Raw genomic sequence first — 16,785 nt, forward strand, 5'->3', positions numbered from 1 at the left:
TGTTTCAACCCGGTGTCGGAACATTCAAGGGCACAAAAGTAGTTATACGCATCACCCCGGACGCTAGACCAGTGCACCATAAAGCCAGAGCAGTGCCGTACGTGATGCATGAGAAAATTGAGATTGAACTGGACAGGCTGCTCAGAGAGGGCATAATTTCACCCATTGAATTCAATGACTGGGCAAGTCCCATTGTTCCTGTCCTTAAAGCGGACGGCTCGGTTAGGATCTGCGGTGACTGCAAAGCCACCATCAACCGGGTGTCCCTGCAGGACCAATACCCGCTCCGAGGGCAGAGGACCTTTTTGCCACGTTGGCAGATGGCAAGCTGTTCACTAAATTGGACCTCACTTTGGTCTACATGACTCAGGAACTGGTTGAAGAATCCAAGCTTCTGACCACCATCACGACGCACAAGGGTTTATTCATCTACAACATGTGTCCTTTTGGCATCCGTTCGGCGGCCGCCATCTTTCAGAGAAACATGGAAAGCTTGCTGAAATCCATTCCCGGCACAATCGTATTCCAGTACGACATCGTAATAATGGGTCGAGGCACCGAGGAACACCTCCACAACCTGGAGGAGGTGCTACGCCGACTGGACCAGGTAGGCCTGCGGCTGAAGAAGGCCAAGTGTATGTTTTTGGCCCCAGAGGTCGAGTTTTTGGGCAGGAGGGTTGCCGCAGACGGGATCCAGCATACTGAATCCAAAATGGAGGCAATCCATCGTGCGCCCCGGCCCGGCAACACATCGGAATTGCGATCGTTCCTGGGACTTTTGAACTATTTCGGGAACGTCCTGCCGAACTTAAGCACATTGTTGGAGCCGTTACACGTGCTCCTGCGTAAGGGTTGCGAATGGTTTTGAGGGGACTGTCAAGAACGGGCTTTCAACAGGGCGCGGAACCTGCTTTGTTCTAACAAACTATTAACGCTGTATGACCCCTGTAAAAAACTAGTTTTAACATGCGATGCATCATCATAAGGGTTGGGTGTGTGTTGCAGCAGGGTAATGGAGATGGACAACTCCAACCGGCTTATGCCTCCAGGTCGCTCTCCCAGGCACGGTCGAAAAGGAAGCACCAATACCTTTTCGGTAGACCGTTCGAGTTAGAAATGGACCACAAGCCGTTAACTTCTCTGTTGTCCGACAGAAAGGCGGCCAATAAAAATGTGTCAGCTCACATACAGCGAAAGGCTCTCATGCTGGCTGTGTATGACTACACCATACGGCACCGGCAGGCACCGAAAACTGCGCTGACGCGCTCAGCAGGCTTCCCCTGGCCACCACCGAGGGGGCGGCGGAGCAAAGCGCTGAGATGGTCATAGCTGTTGAGGCTTTTGACACTGCAGGCTCCCCCATCACAACCCGCCAGATCAAACTCTGGACCAACAGGGACCCCCTCCTATCCATGATAAAGAAATGTGTCCTGACGAGGGATTGGGCACCCACGCACGGGGCGTGCCCCGAGGAGGTCAGACCGATTCAGAGACGGATGGATGAGCTCTCCATCCAAGCCAACTGTCTGCTATGGGACAGCTGAGTAGTCATGCCCCAGAAGGGGAGGGAAGCATTCATCAGGGACCTCCACAGCGAGCACCGTGGAATTGTGCTAATGAAGGCAATTGCCCGGTCACATGTATGGTGGCCCGGGATTGACTCAGACCTGGAACACTGGGTTCGCAGGTGCACGACGTGTGCCCAGCTGGGCAATGCCCCCAGGGAGGACCCGCTCAGCCCGTGGCTCTGGCCCACCAAGCCTTGGTCACGCAATCACGTGGACTATGTGGGCCAGTTCATGGGAAAAATGTTCTTGATAATTGTCGATGCATACTCGAAATGGATCGAGTGCATCAACATCCATCACCGTGGAGAGCCTGCGCACGGTTTTCGCGACCCATGGCTTACCGGACATTCTGGTCAGCGACAATGGCCCATGTTTCACCAGCCATGAATTCTAGGAGTTTATGTCGGGTAATGGCATCAAACATGTCCGGACGGCACCGTTCAAGCCGGCTTCCAATGGCCAGGCGGAACGTGCGGTCCAAGTCATAAAGCAAGGCATGCTCCGCATCCAAGGACCCTCTCTGCAGTACCGCCTGTCGCGCCTCCTGCTGGCCGAAAGGTCCCGGCTGCACTCGCTCACGGGAGTTGCAGAACTCCTCATGAAACGTACGCTCAAAACGCGGCTGTCCCTCATCCACCCAACCGTGGCAGACATTGTTGAGGGCAAGCGCCAGTCCCAAACCGAGTGCCACGATCGTAACTCAAGGGAGAGGTGTTTGGAATTGGATGATTCGGTATTTGTACTTCACCATGCATTGGGACCCAAGTGGCTAGAGGGCACCGTAATTGGTAGAGGGAAACAGGGTTATAGTGGTCAGACTCAATAATGGGCAGATGTGCCGCAAACACTTGGACCAAGTAAAGAAAAGGTTCAGCATCGATACCGATGAACATGAAGAAGAGCATGAGATGTCAACCACACCACTGCCTGGGAACGAGCAACAAGGACAATCACCAGCATGCACAGTCCCTGCGGCCAGCCGCGACAGGCCGGAATCACCTCAGGTGACAGAAACGCATGCCAAGGCTCAGCCACCAGAGCCTCAACTGCGGCGCTCCACGAGAGAGCATCAACAACCTGATAGACTTAACCTTTGAGTCAAAAAGGTGTGAGGGGGGAGGTGATGTCATGTATGTAACCAGCATACTATGTAACCCTTATACAATTGTAACTCTCATGTAATCACTACATACTGTACATACTTACTAGAAATGCACACCTTGACCACAAGGGGTGTATTTGTGGGAGACACTCCTTACCTGGAGATTCAGGTAAAAAGGGGAGGTCCCTCACAGGGCCAGACTCCTTGGTCCAGGCAAGAAAAGGTGAAGGTCACAGAGTGACTGTGTCTGCAGTACGTGCCTCGTGTGATTATGTTTAAGAGTTAAGGACTCAACACAATCAGTTCCCACTGGTGCAGTCTCCCTGGGTCACAACTCCCAGGTAGAGGTTTACACCCCTGCTCACGGCACACTCCGCTGAAGCCTCGCCTCCTGATAGATGTTTACACTCAGCCATGCAAAAGTAGTTGCTTGGTGAATATTTAAGCGGAGTGAATCTGATACTGGAGAAATGAAAATCTGCAGCCTGTGGAAAGAGTTAACTTCTCTGCTGTGAAAGAAGGGGCGGAGCCCGCTCACAGACTCACGCAGATTTCAAACAAACTTAAAGAAACTTTGCCAAATGAAGAAGATCCAAACTCCATTTTACTTTTGTTCTCAAAGTCTTTGGGGAAGAAATTCGGTCACACCTCATTTGGGGCGGTAACCCAGGTGGAGTGCTCATTTTAGCACCTTGAAAATGTTTGTGCCCTCCACCCAGAAATTTATCAGAATCAGTCGGAGATCTGACAGAGGGGCTAAATCAGCCGTTGCACACCAGAGCTGGGGGCGGGGCTAAATCAGCCGTTGCACACCAGAGCTGGGGGCGGGGCTAAATCAGCCGTTGCACACCAGAGCTGGGGGCGGGGCTAAATCAGCCGTTGCACACCAGAGCTGGGGGCGGGGCTAAATCAGCCGTTGCACACCAGAGCTGGGGGCGGGGCTAAATCAGCCGTTGCACACCAGAGCTGGGGGCGGGGCTAAATCAGCCGTTGCACACCAGAGCTGGGGGCGGGGCTAAATCAGCCGTTGCACACCAGAGCTGGGAGGGAGAGGGGCTAAATCAGCCGTTGCACACCAGAGCTGGGAGGGAGAGGGGCTAAATCAGCCGTTGCACACCAGAGCTGGGGGGGGGGGGGGTGCTAAATCAGCCGTTGCACACCAGATCTAGGGGCGGGGCTAAATTAGCCATTACACACCAGAGCTGGGTTGGGGGGGGTGCTAAATCAGCCGTTGCACAACAGAGCTGGGGGGCTGCTAAGTCAGCCGTTGCACACCAGAGCTTGGGGGTGGGGGGGGGGGCTAAATCAGCCGTTGCACACCAGAGCTCGGGGGTGGGGCTAAATCAGCCGTTGCACACCAGAGCTGGGGGCTGAGGCTAAATCAGCCGTTGCACACCAGAGCTTGGGGGGTGGGGCTAAATCAGCCGTTGCACACCAGAGCTGGGGGTGGTGGGTGTAAATCAGCCGTTGCACACCAGAGCTCGGAGCGGGGGGGGGGTGTTAAATGAGCCATTGCACACCAGAGCTGGGGGGGCGCTAACGAAAATACCGGCTAAATTTTACCGAGTTATTCGCCGAACTCCACTTCAGATCCTGGGACAAGCCGAGTCTTTTTCCCAAGCTGAACTCTTATGTCTGTCTGCCGCTGCAAGCTGGGAGGCTCACCACCGTGCTGTGTGTAAACGTTGCACTGACTGTGACCTCCGAGGGAAGTGCTTCCTCATCCCTTTAAGTAGCCACCAGTTATTGACTCTGCAAGCCTGGACCCACTGTTTTTACAGACGTTGTTCCTGGCGGCCGTTAAATGAGGGGGCCGCACCTAATTTACCGACCGGGGCACAAGTTTGGGTGTTGCACCAGGAATACGCCATGATCGGAGTGATCGGCAGCAGCTGGGCGTTACTGGTTTGTGCCCCCGGTGAGCCTCTAATGGATTTTCGGTCGGGGCGCTAAACACTGCACTCCCGGTCGGTAACCTCTTACGTTCCCATTAACGCCCCCTCTGGCCACTAACTGAGGCGTTAGACAACCGAAAATCCAGCTCTTTGTGCCTTTAACACGGATCCTGTGGATTTATTCTGCCATAAAACTTGCACAAAGATCCGAATACAATTAAATTCTGGCAGATAAATTTCCGCTCCTCTTTGACTTCCAATTCTCCAAACATGAACCGTGAAGGCACAAAAATTACCAATTATTTTGCATCCGAAGGAATTGAAAACCTGTTAAAACAAGCAGGAATCCTCAGTAACATCATGATTAACATTCCTATTTCTTTGAGACAATTCTGTTGGGAGAAACAATGTTTAGTTTGTTCATTTCATGTTAGAAAGAGTCGGGTTTTCTTGGCCTTGTACCGACAATTCAGATTAAACCCCATTTAGCAAATCATTATTATTTATTTAAGAGGGGTCCAAAACCCCTCATTTTATTAACTCTTTTAAAAAAAAATATTGTGTCGAAAAACATATGCATTTTATTGGGACTGGTGCACTTTTTATTTAGTAAGACCCTCTCATCGAGAATATTCAATTGGTTTAACTGTCTTGTATCTCAAAAGAAACACACTGCAACATCCAGATATTCCGGGCTAAGCCTTTAAATATTTACACAACAGGACAACAAGCTGTTTTCCTTTCTATTCGCCAAATAGAAATGCAGATATGTCAGCACATTACTGTGATGGCCGCAAAAATGGGACATTGGGCGTGTGGGGTAGAAGCAATCATAAAAATGTAGGTACTTACTGGAGGACATACATTTTATCCAAATTCCCGCATTTGGAGAAGGTGGCTATACACCAACCAGCTCTCCCAAAACAGCATTAGCAGAATTCATGTCTGTAGAAAAAGTATGTTTGACAACTCGACAGACTAGGAGCCTTGGCCTTCGGGATTAGGGGCACCCTCAGGATCCTCGACATTGTAACTATTTTCAGCTGCCACACTTGCATGATATTGTCTTGATACAGAGCAAATTACCCATGGTTCATTTGGGTTCCAGGAAAAGTCTGAAATCTTAGCCGTGTGACCACCATGAATAAACAACAGTTCTGGAGGACCAGCTTCCGCATCTTCAGGTGACTGTTCCTCTCCAATTTTACTCAAATCCCATACATTCAATCTGTGATCTGTTCCACTTGAAGCCAGGACAGTTTCATTGTGAGGAGACCATTGAACTTGGAAGATCTCATCCTTGTGCGACTCAAAGGAATGTAACTTCAGTTTCAGGTTTCTTACATCCCACAATGCAACAATCTTATCAGCAGAACCAGTAGTCAAGATGAATTCACTATCAGAATTGAAGGAGAAACAGTTCACTTCTGCTGTGTGTGCATCAACTCGTAGCGAGTTAGTGCAGTCCAACCACAAGATGGCTCCAAATTGTTGCCATATAAAGATCCTGGGAGATCCTGGGATTCCTGTTAATTCACTTTTACCCTGACCACAGTCACTCACAGGATCAAAGGACGCTGTCAGTTTGCTAACGGCCGTCACATTCCAGCACAACCAAGATGCCTTGGACTGAAATAGTCTTCTTAGATCCATAACTTAGCACAGCTCCAGTCACGTTAGTTACTCAACATTAACCCTTTATCCACCTTAAATCATTGTCCCTGGCAAGCTGAGAAATTCAAAAAGGCAACTTTTTAAAATCTGATGATCTCATGTCCGTAACTGGAGATTTTTCACATAATTTACAATAACCAGAATTTCACTATGGCCACAATAAAAGTCTGGTTTTCACAATTTAATAGGTTAGTTAACCACAATATCTCTAATTTAATTCATCAATATCTTAAAGACAACACAATACAGCACAGCAAATCCCCAGTAAATTACATCATCTTTCTTTGTGTTCTTTCTTCAGGCCCCTCTCCAAATGACTGCAAGAAATACCGAACATAACTGAAGAAAAAGTTAGCATCCATAGTGAAACAAAGTCTGTGTAACATTCTTACACAGAAGGGGTTAACAGGGGGCAGAGCTTCCCACTGAAACTGTTCATCACACACACAGGCTTTTTATAGAAACACTCCACGGAAAGCAACAGAAACCGGCAGCCTTTTGCTTGAACCATTTTCTGCTCACAACAACTTTACTTTCTGACGCTCTGTGAGGTTTTAACCTCTGTCTTCATTCTAACTTTGGACAAAGGGAGGGGTGAACTGATGCAGAATACAGGGGGATAGTGGCATCAGGGCACCAGTCGACAGTCCCAGATTACTGCATCTGTCCCTGCTGGCTCCAAACCCAAAACCATTCCACATTCCAAACTCTGTCTACATCTACAATCATAGAATGGTTACAGCACAGAAGGAGGCCATTCGGCCCATCCAGCCCGTGCGGCTCTCTGCAAGAGCAGTTCAGCTCGTCCCACTCCCCCGCCCTTTCCCCGTATCCCTGCAAACTGTTTCCTTCAGGTACTTATCCAAATCCCTTCTGAAAGCCAGGATTGAGTCTGCTCCAGCAACTTTTCAAGCAGCATTCCAGATCTTAACCACTCGCTGCGTAAAAACATGATATAGTGCTCAACACTGTGATAAATTAAGACTGCGCAGTAGAAATAAGTCATGCACCCCTCAACAAAGGGACTCGAAGCCATTTAAATGCTTCTCTGTATACGACACGTCAAACGCAAATTATGATGCTTGGAGAGCGAGGACACGTTTCTCTCAACTCTCATCTAGTTCAGAGTTTGATAATGGCCATGGCAGAATAATTTACTGTAATGCAGCAGTGTTAAAAGTCAGAGAATACAGGTCTCCATCCGAAAATCTCTCTCCCAAATATGCCCCTTGAACTGAGATACCAAATGTTTGGAAATGGATGTTCTTATATATAAGTTAATCAGACATTCCACATGATAATAGGGTTCAAAAGCATTTATTGATTTTTATAGGAGTTAAGCATAAAATGATAACTATTATTACCAATAATCACACATATACAATGATAACTATTATTACCAATAATCAGACATATTCGATGATAACTATTATTACCAATAATTACACATATACAATTATAACTATTACCAATAATCACACATATATGATGGCCTTGAAATCCCGGTTCTGGGCTTCCCGTGGGCGGTTGCAGGAAAAGAAGAGAAAAGATGCGCGCTTACCTTTAGCTCGGGCGCCCGCCAGCGATTGCGGTTTTAGGCCTCTTCTGCTTGCGCATCGGGGCGCGTGTCCATTTGAACGGACGTAGAGCTGGAGTTGGAGTCATGTGGACCTGGACATCCAATCAAGGTAAAGTATTCTCATGCATAATAATGGGAACTCTGTAAGTAGGACTTCTCATTATTATGAATGAGACCCCCCAACCCCCGCCAAACACCTAGACACAATTAAAAAATTAAAAAAACACCCCACATATTTAAATTAAAGTTAATAAATGTATTAGAAAAAACATTTTTTTCCAATTAAAAAAAATATTTTGTAATTAGGGTTTAAATTAAACTTACCTTAGTGGGCAGGGTTTTTAACATTAAAATGTGTTTTTAAATTTTATTTTCAAATTTTTAAAATATGTTTTAAAACTCTTACGCTGGTAAAAGTAGGCTATGCGACTGCCTTTACAAGGCGCAAGAGTCTTAAAGACATTCGCTGGGCAAGAGATGGGAAAATACAGCAATCTTGCCCATGCGAATGTCTTTGCTGCCAAGATGCGTTGGATCTATCAGATCGGAAAAGCCGGTTTTCGGCACCTGCGCATTGCATGCCGAAAAGCGGTTTTGCGATGCCTTCCCGGGTCCGTACACACCCCATATGGACCCGGGGAGGCCAAAATTTCAGGTCCATTGATTTTATAACTATTATTACCAATAATCACACATGTACAATGATAACTATTACCGATAATCACCCATATACAATGATAACTATTATTACCAATAATCACACATATGCTTGAGACGCTTGCGGTACAAGACCGGAGAATTCACCGGGTCACAGGATTCGAGCTCGAGGGGATCAGCTGGCCAAGCCTTGTCGAATTCTGAAGTATCTATTGTAACAGCCCTCTTTTTATCCCTTTCTTTCACTCTCACTACGTGAGGATCCACATATTTCAAAGTATTACCTCATCCAATTAGCCGCAGTAACTCCAGTTTTAACAAGAATAACTCCCCATAACTTGACTCACTCCTGGATTTTCCAGATCTATGGCAGGTGCCTTTTCAAGGTTGGAGCTAACAGAGAGAGTTTTGTTGACTCTCCTTATCAGCGAAGATACTGTCGGACTGGAATCCCTTTTACTGACTGAACATTGCTCACAGAAACACCCTTAAACCTCAAGTTAATAGGAAGAATTTCACCGTGATTAATGCAGTCATGTCTGACAATACTACAATTCACAACTGAGATTAATGCAATTGTGCCTGTCACCACTACAATTCACTACTTAGATTAATTGAAGTCACGCCTTCAGTACTACAATTCACTGCTGAAATTAATGCAGTCATGCCTGTCACTATTACAGTTCACCACTGAGATTAAAGCAGTTGTGCCTGTCACTATTACTATTCACTTGTGAGATTAATATCATTGTGCCAGTCACTACCATGATTCACTACTGAGTTTAATGCAGTCATGCCTGTCACTATTGCCATTCACTACTGAGATTAAAACCATTACAATCACACAACTAAAGTAGTACAATTCTACAACTGAAGGGGACAATCAATTGTAATTCTATGAATTGCAGCAAACTGACCAAAAGCAGCTGTGTTTAGCGTCAGTGACAGACCCTTACAGAGAAAAGCACAAAGACCCCACGGATCTTTAAAAGCAGCAAGGCACCGAGCTCCTGACCTCATCAGAGGGGGAGATCTGGATATGACATCAGCAGAGGGGGAGACCCAGACATGACATCATCAGAGGGGGAGATACAGACATGACATCATCAGAGGGGGAGACCCGGACTTGACATCATCAGATGGGGAGACCCGGATGTGACATTATCAGAGGGGGAGGCCCGGACATGACATTATCAGAGCGTGACTGGGACATGACATTATTAGAGGGCCCTGGAAATGACATAATCGGGGGGTGGGGGGGGGGGGGACCAGACTTGAAAGCATCAGAGGGGCAGACCCGGAAATGATCTCATTGAGGGGCAGGCTGGAAGTAACATCATCAGAGGGGAACCAGGAAGTGACATCGTCAGAGCGATAGCCCCGAAATGACATTATCAGAGCAGATCAGGAAATTACAACATCAGATGGGGAACCAGGAAAAGACATAATTTGAACCCCCAACCCAGAAGTGCCATCATCAAAGCCACAGTTCTGGAAATGACATCATCACTGCCCCCAACCCAGAAATTACCCATTTAAGAGATCCACCCAAAACCGGAAGTGACATGACGCGATTCCCAAAACCGGATGTGGTGTCGCAGACTCTCAGATATCAGGATTAATTTAACAGTTTTAGAGATTTGTTCCAGCAATAAAATGATGGAAACACGGGTTCAGTGAATGTGGTTTGAAAGGTGTGTAAATGTGTCAGTGAGTCAGTGACCTAGTGAAATGACACAGTCCCAGCCTCGTAGTCCAACTGAACTCGGATCCTGCTCACAGACCGGAACCGTCGGAGATCAGTGAGCTGGGAATTGTGCTGGGCCCTGAGATAACCCAAGAAATCATTATAATATAGACACCAGGATTTACTGCTGTTCCCAAGGTAAGACCCTCCCCCCTCCCTCTCTACACTCCCATACACAATCCCAATTCCCCATTGATACCCATCAGTTTCCATATCCCAGGAATGGGATCCTGAGGAGAAGCTCTGGAAGTAGAGGACTTGGGGATGGTCTTTAAACCTCTCTGGGTGAGGTGGGTAGGGCTGTTTTTGTCCACTTCGTGTTACTGATCTCAGATCATCAGACAGAACCAAGTTCCAGTTTGCGGTTTTTGGATCCAGGCCCATCAGTGACCTTTGCCCTAGAGAGGAGAGAAGAGATTGGTCAGACAGGGTTATTCCACTCAGATCAATGATTGACAGCTGCAGGGTAGGAGTGTCAGCCCCATATTACCAGTCAGTGTGATCCCCGTTTCAGATTATAAACACACCTTGGGATATTCCCACTCTCCACCTGATCCCAGTCGACTGACTGATGGTGATTTGTGGGACAGGGGCTGCCCCAGAGGAGCTGTGTGGAGGAGGAGTTACAGTTGGGCAGGTTATAAATAACCCACAGACCATTAGGCCCCATTTAGTATCAGACCCCTCATCATAGGGGCTCGAAGCCATTTAAATGCATCTCTGTATACGACCGCGTCAAATGCAAATTGCGATGCTCAAAGAGCGAGGATACGTTTCTCTAATCTCTCATCTAATTCAGAGTGTGATAATGGCCAGGGCAGAATAATTTATTGTAACGCGGCAGTGTTAAATGTCAGAGAAATACAGGTCGCCATCCTAAAATCTCTGCCCAAATATGCCCCTTGATCTGAGATGCCAACTGTTAGGGAATGGATGTTCTTAAATATAAATGAATCAGATATTCCACGTGGTAATAGGGTTCAAAGGCATTTATTGACTTTCATAGGAATTAAGCATAAAATGATCATTATTATTACCGATAATCAGACATATATGATAACTATTATTGCCAATAATCACAAATATACCGGCCTTGAAATCCTGGTTCTGGGCTTCCCGCGGGCAATCGTCTGAAAAGAAGAAAAAAGATGCACACTTTAGCTTGGGCGCCCATCAGCGATTGCGGTTTTAGGCCTCTTCTGCATGCTCATCGGAGCACGTGCTGGTCTGAACGGACGTAGAGCTGGAACTGGAATCACGTGGACCTGGACATCCAATCAAGGTAAAGTATTCTCATTCATAATAATGGGAACTCTGTAAGTAGGACTTCTCATTATTATGAATGAGAACCCCCCCTTCCCCCGACACCTAAACACAATAAAAAAATAAAAAAATACCCTACATATTTAAATTAAAGTTAGTGTCAGCCCCATATTACCAGTCAGTGTGATCCCCGTTTCAGATTATAAACACACCTTGGGATTTCCGGCTCTCCCTCTGATCCCAGTCGACTGTTTGATGGTGATCCGTGGGACAGGGGCTGCCCCAGAGGAGCTGTGTGGGGGAGGAGTTACAGTCCCTGTATTCGGTGGAAGCTGGCCCTGTAAACAAAGCTCACGGTGATTGGGAATTGTGATACAGCGAGGTCCCGCCTCCTTCATATTACTCGATGGGGGGAGGTTATATATTCCATACTTATATATTCCTACATTACAACATGGACTACACTTCAAAAATAGTACTTCATTGGCTGTAAAGCACTATGGGTCATCCTGAGGTTGTGAAAGGTGCTATATAAATTCAAGTCCTTTAATAATACTGTCAGCCCTGTGAGGAACAGTGTCCTTTTAAGAGACACTCTTATTAAACATAAAAACATAATTAGGAACAGGACTAGGCCATACGGGCCATCGAGTCTGTTCCGCCCTTTAACTCTAATTTTGCTGAGATGCCTTAAATTTAATTAAAGTATCAATTATTATTTAAAGGCATTGATCAAAAATTATGGCCAAATGACCGGAAACAGGCAAACTGCAAATACTCGGCATTTCTACCACTTTAGTTTCGAAGGAGAATTATTAAATGATATCACTGCTTGAGTGCTGTGAGCAACTCTTTAACTTGGGCACCATCTGCTTTTTGGTTAGGTTGGTGGATGGGGCACGACTGAGCACTGATGGGTCCGATCAGCATTACTTCGACTGTGTGAGTCACTCCGGTTATTGTCAGTCACACAGTGACCCAGCCTGGACTGGAGGAGAGCTGCCCTGGCTCACTGTCTGCCCTGGGACACTTTGGGACATTAGCTCCGGCCACACAGAGGTCTCCGAGCACAGCCCAGGGACACGGTGCCCCCCCCCTCCCATTACATTCCTGTCATTGCCAAGCTCACCAGTGGTCCTGATTCCCCTCCTCTCGGTGACCTCCATCGATTCCAAAAAACCGCCTCCCTCCCCTCAGGGGCCGAATGGCACAGCTCGTGGATGGGGCCTTTCCTGGAGATTGTTCGCAAGATGTTTGGTGTCAAGCATTAGTTCCTAAACAAAACCATGTTAAATAATTTCTTTGAACGTAAATGTTATAACCATGCATCCATTGGATACAAACCATATTAGCATATAACGTTAACGATGTATAGCATGTGGGGTGACTAATTGTGGATTACATTATCTGTTGTGTTTCTGTAATAGTAACTCGTCAATTACCTTATGCCATGCTCTTGTCACGTTTGCAGAGGAAGATATCGAAGAATCAGGTGGAGTGGAGGCGGACCGGAGGAGGGCCTGCTGAGCTGCACCTTCGCACTGATGTGGAGGAGCAGCCTTAGTGAGCAGCCACATTCGCTCTGCCACCCATGGTGGTGCAGATCCCATTGTTGCACCACATGAGTAATGTATAAAGCAGTGATAAACCAGTGGTAATTTAAAGTAATTTAATGGCATTAGATTATAATATATGAATGATGTATTGTTATGCGTGCAGCTTCTGTACTCTCATGTTAATCATATTTAACATCTCTCATTCACAATTATTGCAGTAGTGTTGCTCCTTGTACATATGCCTGCGCAGCACAAGCATTCTCATGTCTCCCCTTTTCTTGCACTAACCTCAATTATGTTTTCCAGCTCCCCAGACACAATGGGAGGCCCTTGCAGCAACACCGGCACCGCTGCAGGTCGTGCTCACTATGGGTGATGAACAGCAAACCAAGGAGGAGGAACTGTCATCTGTGGTACCTGCGGCCACGTCATCTTCAACGGATGAAATAGCGGGGCCAAACAGCTTGCAGCAGGTCACTCCAAGTCGTCCAGTGCCCACGCCGACCCTGTGGAGGTAGAGTCGGCAAGGTAGGCATGCACTGCGACAGACAGATGTCAACGAGGACATGGTGTCAATGTTGAGGGCGAATGTTGACATAGGTCGAGAGCTCCTCTCGGCACTTGATGGGTTGACTGGCAACATTGCCACACAGAATAACAGAGGGCATGGGGCAGATAGTTGCAGCAATGGGGTGAACGGCCGGCTCTGTCAATGCCTTGCAGCATGTGATAGTTTCAGGAGATGGCACTGCACCTCAAGGTGCCGTGCCACCAACCAGCATGATAGATGCGAGACAGGAGGAAGAACTTCCTTCTGACTCGGAAGACGTTTCTTCGCAAACATCTTCTTCTCCATCCACTGAGGTCATTCTGCTGACACCACCACCTCCCCCTGCACCCCCCTGCCCCAGCAGCAGCCCTTGAGGTGCTCTGCTGCAAGACGTCTCGGTCCCGTTACTTGGGGATTACGTGGGAAACTGAGGGGGTCAAGTTAGAGGAGGGAAATATGGCCACAGGTAGAGTGGGGGGGCGATTATTTTTGTTTTGTACTTATTTTAAAAACATTGTTGATTGTTGACTGTTGGGGATGGTGGGAGGGTGTTCTTGTTATATTGCATTAAAAATGTTGTTCACTGTTGGGTTTGGGAGGGCGGTAGTTGTTGGGGGTTCGGCGGGCAGTGTTATATATGGTTTGTTCAAAAAAATGGAAATCAGTTGTTAAATTATTAAAAATTGTTATTTAACTTTACAATTGTTGTGAAGTGTCTTCTAATAACGTACGGTAAAACATTAATACAAAGGTTGCAAACAATGGCCATGGCCAGGCCAGGCAGGGCCAGGCAAAGATGAAACATAACGCAACTTTAACTGTCACCACCGTAACTTCATGCAAAGCGTTCATTTATGAGCTGCTGCCACAATAGTTTTTCAGCTGCTTAACCACCATGGGGCTTTTCCAATGGTGTGGGGGGGGCATGGGGGCATGGGTTCATCGCCAGGCTGATTATCCTCCTCTTCGTCCTCCTCTTCCGCCTCCCCTCTCTCCTGAGGTGGACCGGCAGTCCCATCTGGCAATTGTTGTCGTCTCCTGATAGCTAGGTTATGCAACATGCAGCACATCACAATGCACTCAGCGACCTGCTCAGGGTGGTATTGTAGGTTGCCTCCTGAGTGGTCCATGCATCTGAAGTGCTGCTTCAGAACTCCAATTGTCTTTTCGAAGATATTGCGTGTGGCTATATGGCTTTCCTTGTAGCGCTTCTCGGCTTCTGTCTGGGGCTTACGCAGGGGGTTCATGAGCCAGCTGGCAAGGCCATATCCTTTATCCCCCAGCATCCAACCATGACCTTGTGGCTGATTCTTAAACAGGTCAGAGACATTGCTCTCACACAAGATGTGCGCATCATGAATCCTCCCTGGAAAATTTACATTTACTGCCATGATTATTTGTTTGTGGTCGACAACGAGCTGCACATTCAGGGAGTGGAATCCCTTTCGGTTCCGAAACAGCGTTGCATCCTATGCATACAGTCTTTTGCTCCTTGCACCTTGGGAAAGTTTGCTATTCTCGAGAACCCAAAGCCCTCTCACTCTGGTCATAGGGAAACTTATAAAGTCCATCCTGCGTGCATAAAGGGCTTCAGTCACATGTCTAATGCAGCAATGTGTGGCGTGCTGAGAGATACCGCAAATGTCGGCAGCTGAGGCCTGAAAAGAGCCCGATTCATAGAAGGAAAGTTCCGCAGTAACCTTAACCTCAATGGGCAGTGCGGTCCTGATGGTGCTGGTAGGCTGCAGATCTCCCTTAATTAGCTGGCATATCTCACTGATGACCTCCTTTCTGAATCACAGCCTTCGGACATGTTATCAGACATGTCCAGGTATGATCGCTTATCCCTGTAAATGCGTTGGCTGTAACGTCTCCTCCTCCTCAGCAGTCTGCAACCTCTTTGACTGGGCACATAACGCTCTTCAATGAACCTTCTCCCATCTCTATTCTGCAGCATGTGAGTAGTCATCAATACTGGTTGAGAAATTACAGACGCATCACTATAAATCACTATAAATGCCCTAATATGTCTTCTTAAATTGTCCTCAATACAATATAAACTGGAAATTAACCACCATGTGATTAGATAATTGGCAAGATTCAAAAACGCCCTTAAAGTCACTCACAAATTGCTTCTCCTCCCAACCACTTCAAGCCACCTTCTATTAAAGATCCTCTAAGTTATAAAAGGGCATCCATAGAGCCGAGTTAAGGTCAGGTGAGTGCAGCTTTTCATGAACATCTTTTTGGGTGAGCGATCATTTGGGTGAATTATGGACAAAATGCCGAAAGTAGCGCTCGCCGATATTCTGGGCAATAATTGGGCGCTAGTTTCCATTATAACCAGTATTCTGGGCCTTGCACGAGGATGACCATATATTTTTTTTAAATAGGCCGGGCGATTCAGCTCATTCCTGTATGCCCAAATGTTGCTCCAGCGATAAATGGGTTATAATTGGGCGCTAGTTTCCATTTGCCATCAAATATGGGCGATAGCCTGAATCTCAGCGCTTATATGGCCGCTAAATGGGTGATGATGTGCCAAAAGTCTAGCCCCAAATGTTTCAATCAGATCACCGTATTCCAAGTGTGGCCTGACCAAAAACCCTGTCCAATTGTAGTGAGACATTTTTACTCTTATACTCCAATCCCCTTGCAATAAAGGTCAACATGCCATTTGCCTTTGTAATTGCTTGCCATACCTGAATGGAAACTTTCTGTGTTTCCTGTACGAGGATTCCTAAATCTCTGAACACCAACATTTAATATTTCTCCGATGTAACTATTTGTACTGCACTTTTTTTGACAGGTGTTTGTCCAGCGCCCTGTCAAACACCGCCCCCCCCCCCGCCCCCCCTCGCTTCTCCCGGCCCGAATCATTCCACGCACATGGTGCCGAGAAGCAGGACCTGAGGCTCCTACTCTCTCCACCCTGGCTGGCGTGGGGCCGATATCGGCCAGCGGGGGGGTGGGGGGGGGGCTGAGAAAGAGGCTGAGGGAGAGAAAGAGGCTGGGGGAGAGGCTGGGGGAGAGAGAGAGGCTGGGGAGAGAGAGATAGGCTGGGGGAGAGAGAGAGAGGCTGGGGAGAGAGAGAGAGGCTGGGGAGAGAGAAAGAGGCTGGGGAGAGAGAGAGACAGGCTGGGAGGGGGAGAGAGAGAGACAGGCTGGGGAGAGAGAGAGAGATGCTGGGAGGG

General features: G+C 47.4%; 1 protein-coding gene, 1 long non-coding RNA gene and 1 pseudogene across 2 annotated transcripts in view; 1 reads left to right on the top strand and 2 right to left on the bottom strand.

Moving 5' to 3' along the window:
• Positions 1-14,116, top strand: part of LOC139263079 (uncharacterized) — a 26,653-nt gene extending 12,537 nt beyond the window's left edge. The window contains exons 2-3 of the long non-coding RNA XR_011593035.1: positions 12,957-13,139; positions 13,348-14,116. This is a non-coding gene — a long non-coding RNA (uncharacterized lncRNA). The remainder of the gene's footprint in view (positions 1-12,956; positions 13,140-13,347) is intronic.
• The window catches only part of LOC139263075 (E3 ubiquitin-protein ligase TRIM39-like), a 146,110-nt gene that overhangs the window by 112,926 nt on the left and 16,399 nt on the right, over positions 1-16,785 (bottom strand). The window lies entirely within an intron of this gene.
• Positions 10,093-12,651, bottom strand: LOC139261928 (tripartite motif-containing protein 14-like; annotated as a pseudogene).

This window comes from Pristiophorus japonicus, chromosome 4 (genome assembly GCF_044704955.1).
Source record: "Pristiophorus japonicus isolate sPriJap1 chromosome 4, sPriJap1.hap1, whole genome shotgun sequence".
NCBI classification, from domain to species: Eukaryota; Metazoa; Chordata; class Chondrichthyes; family Pristiophoridae; genus Pristiophorus; species Pristiophorus japonicus.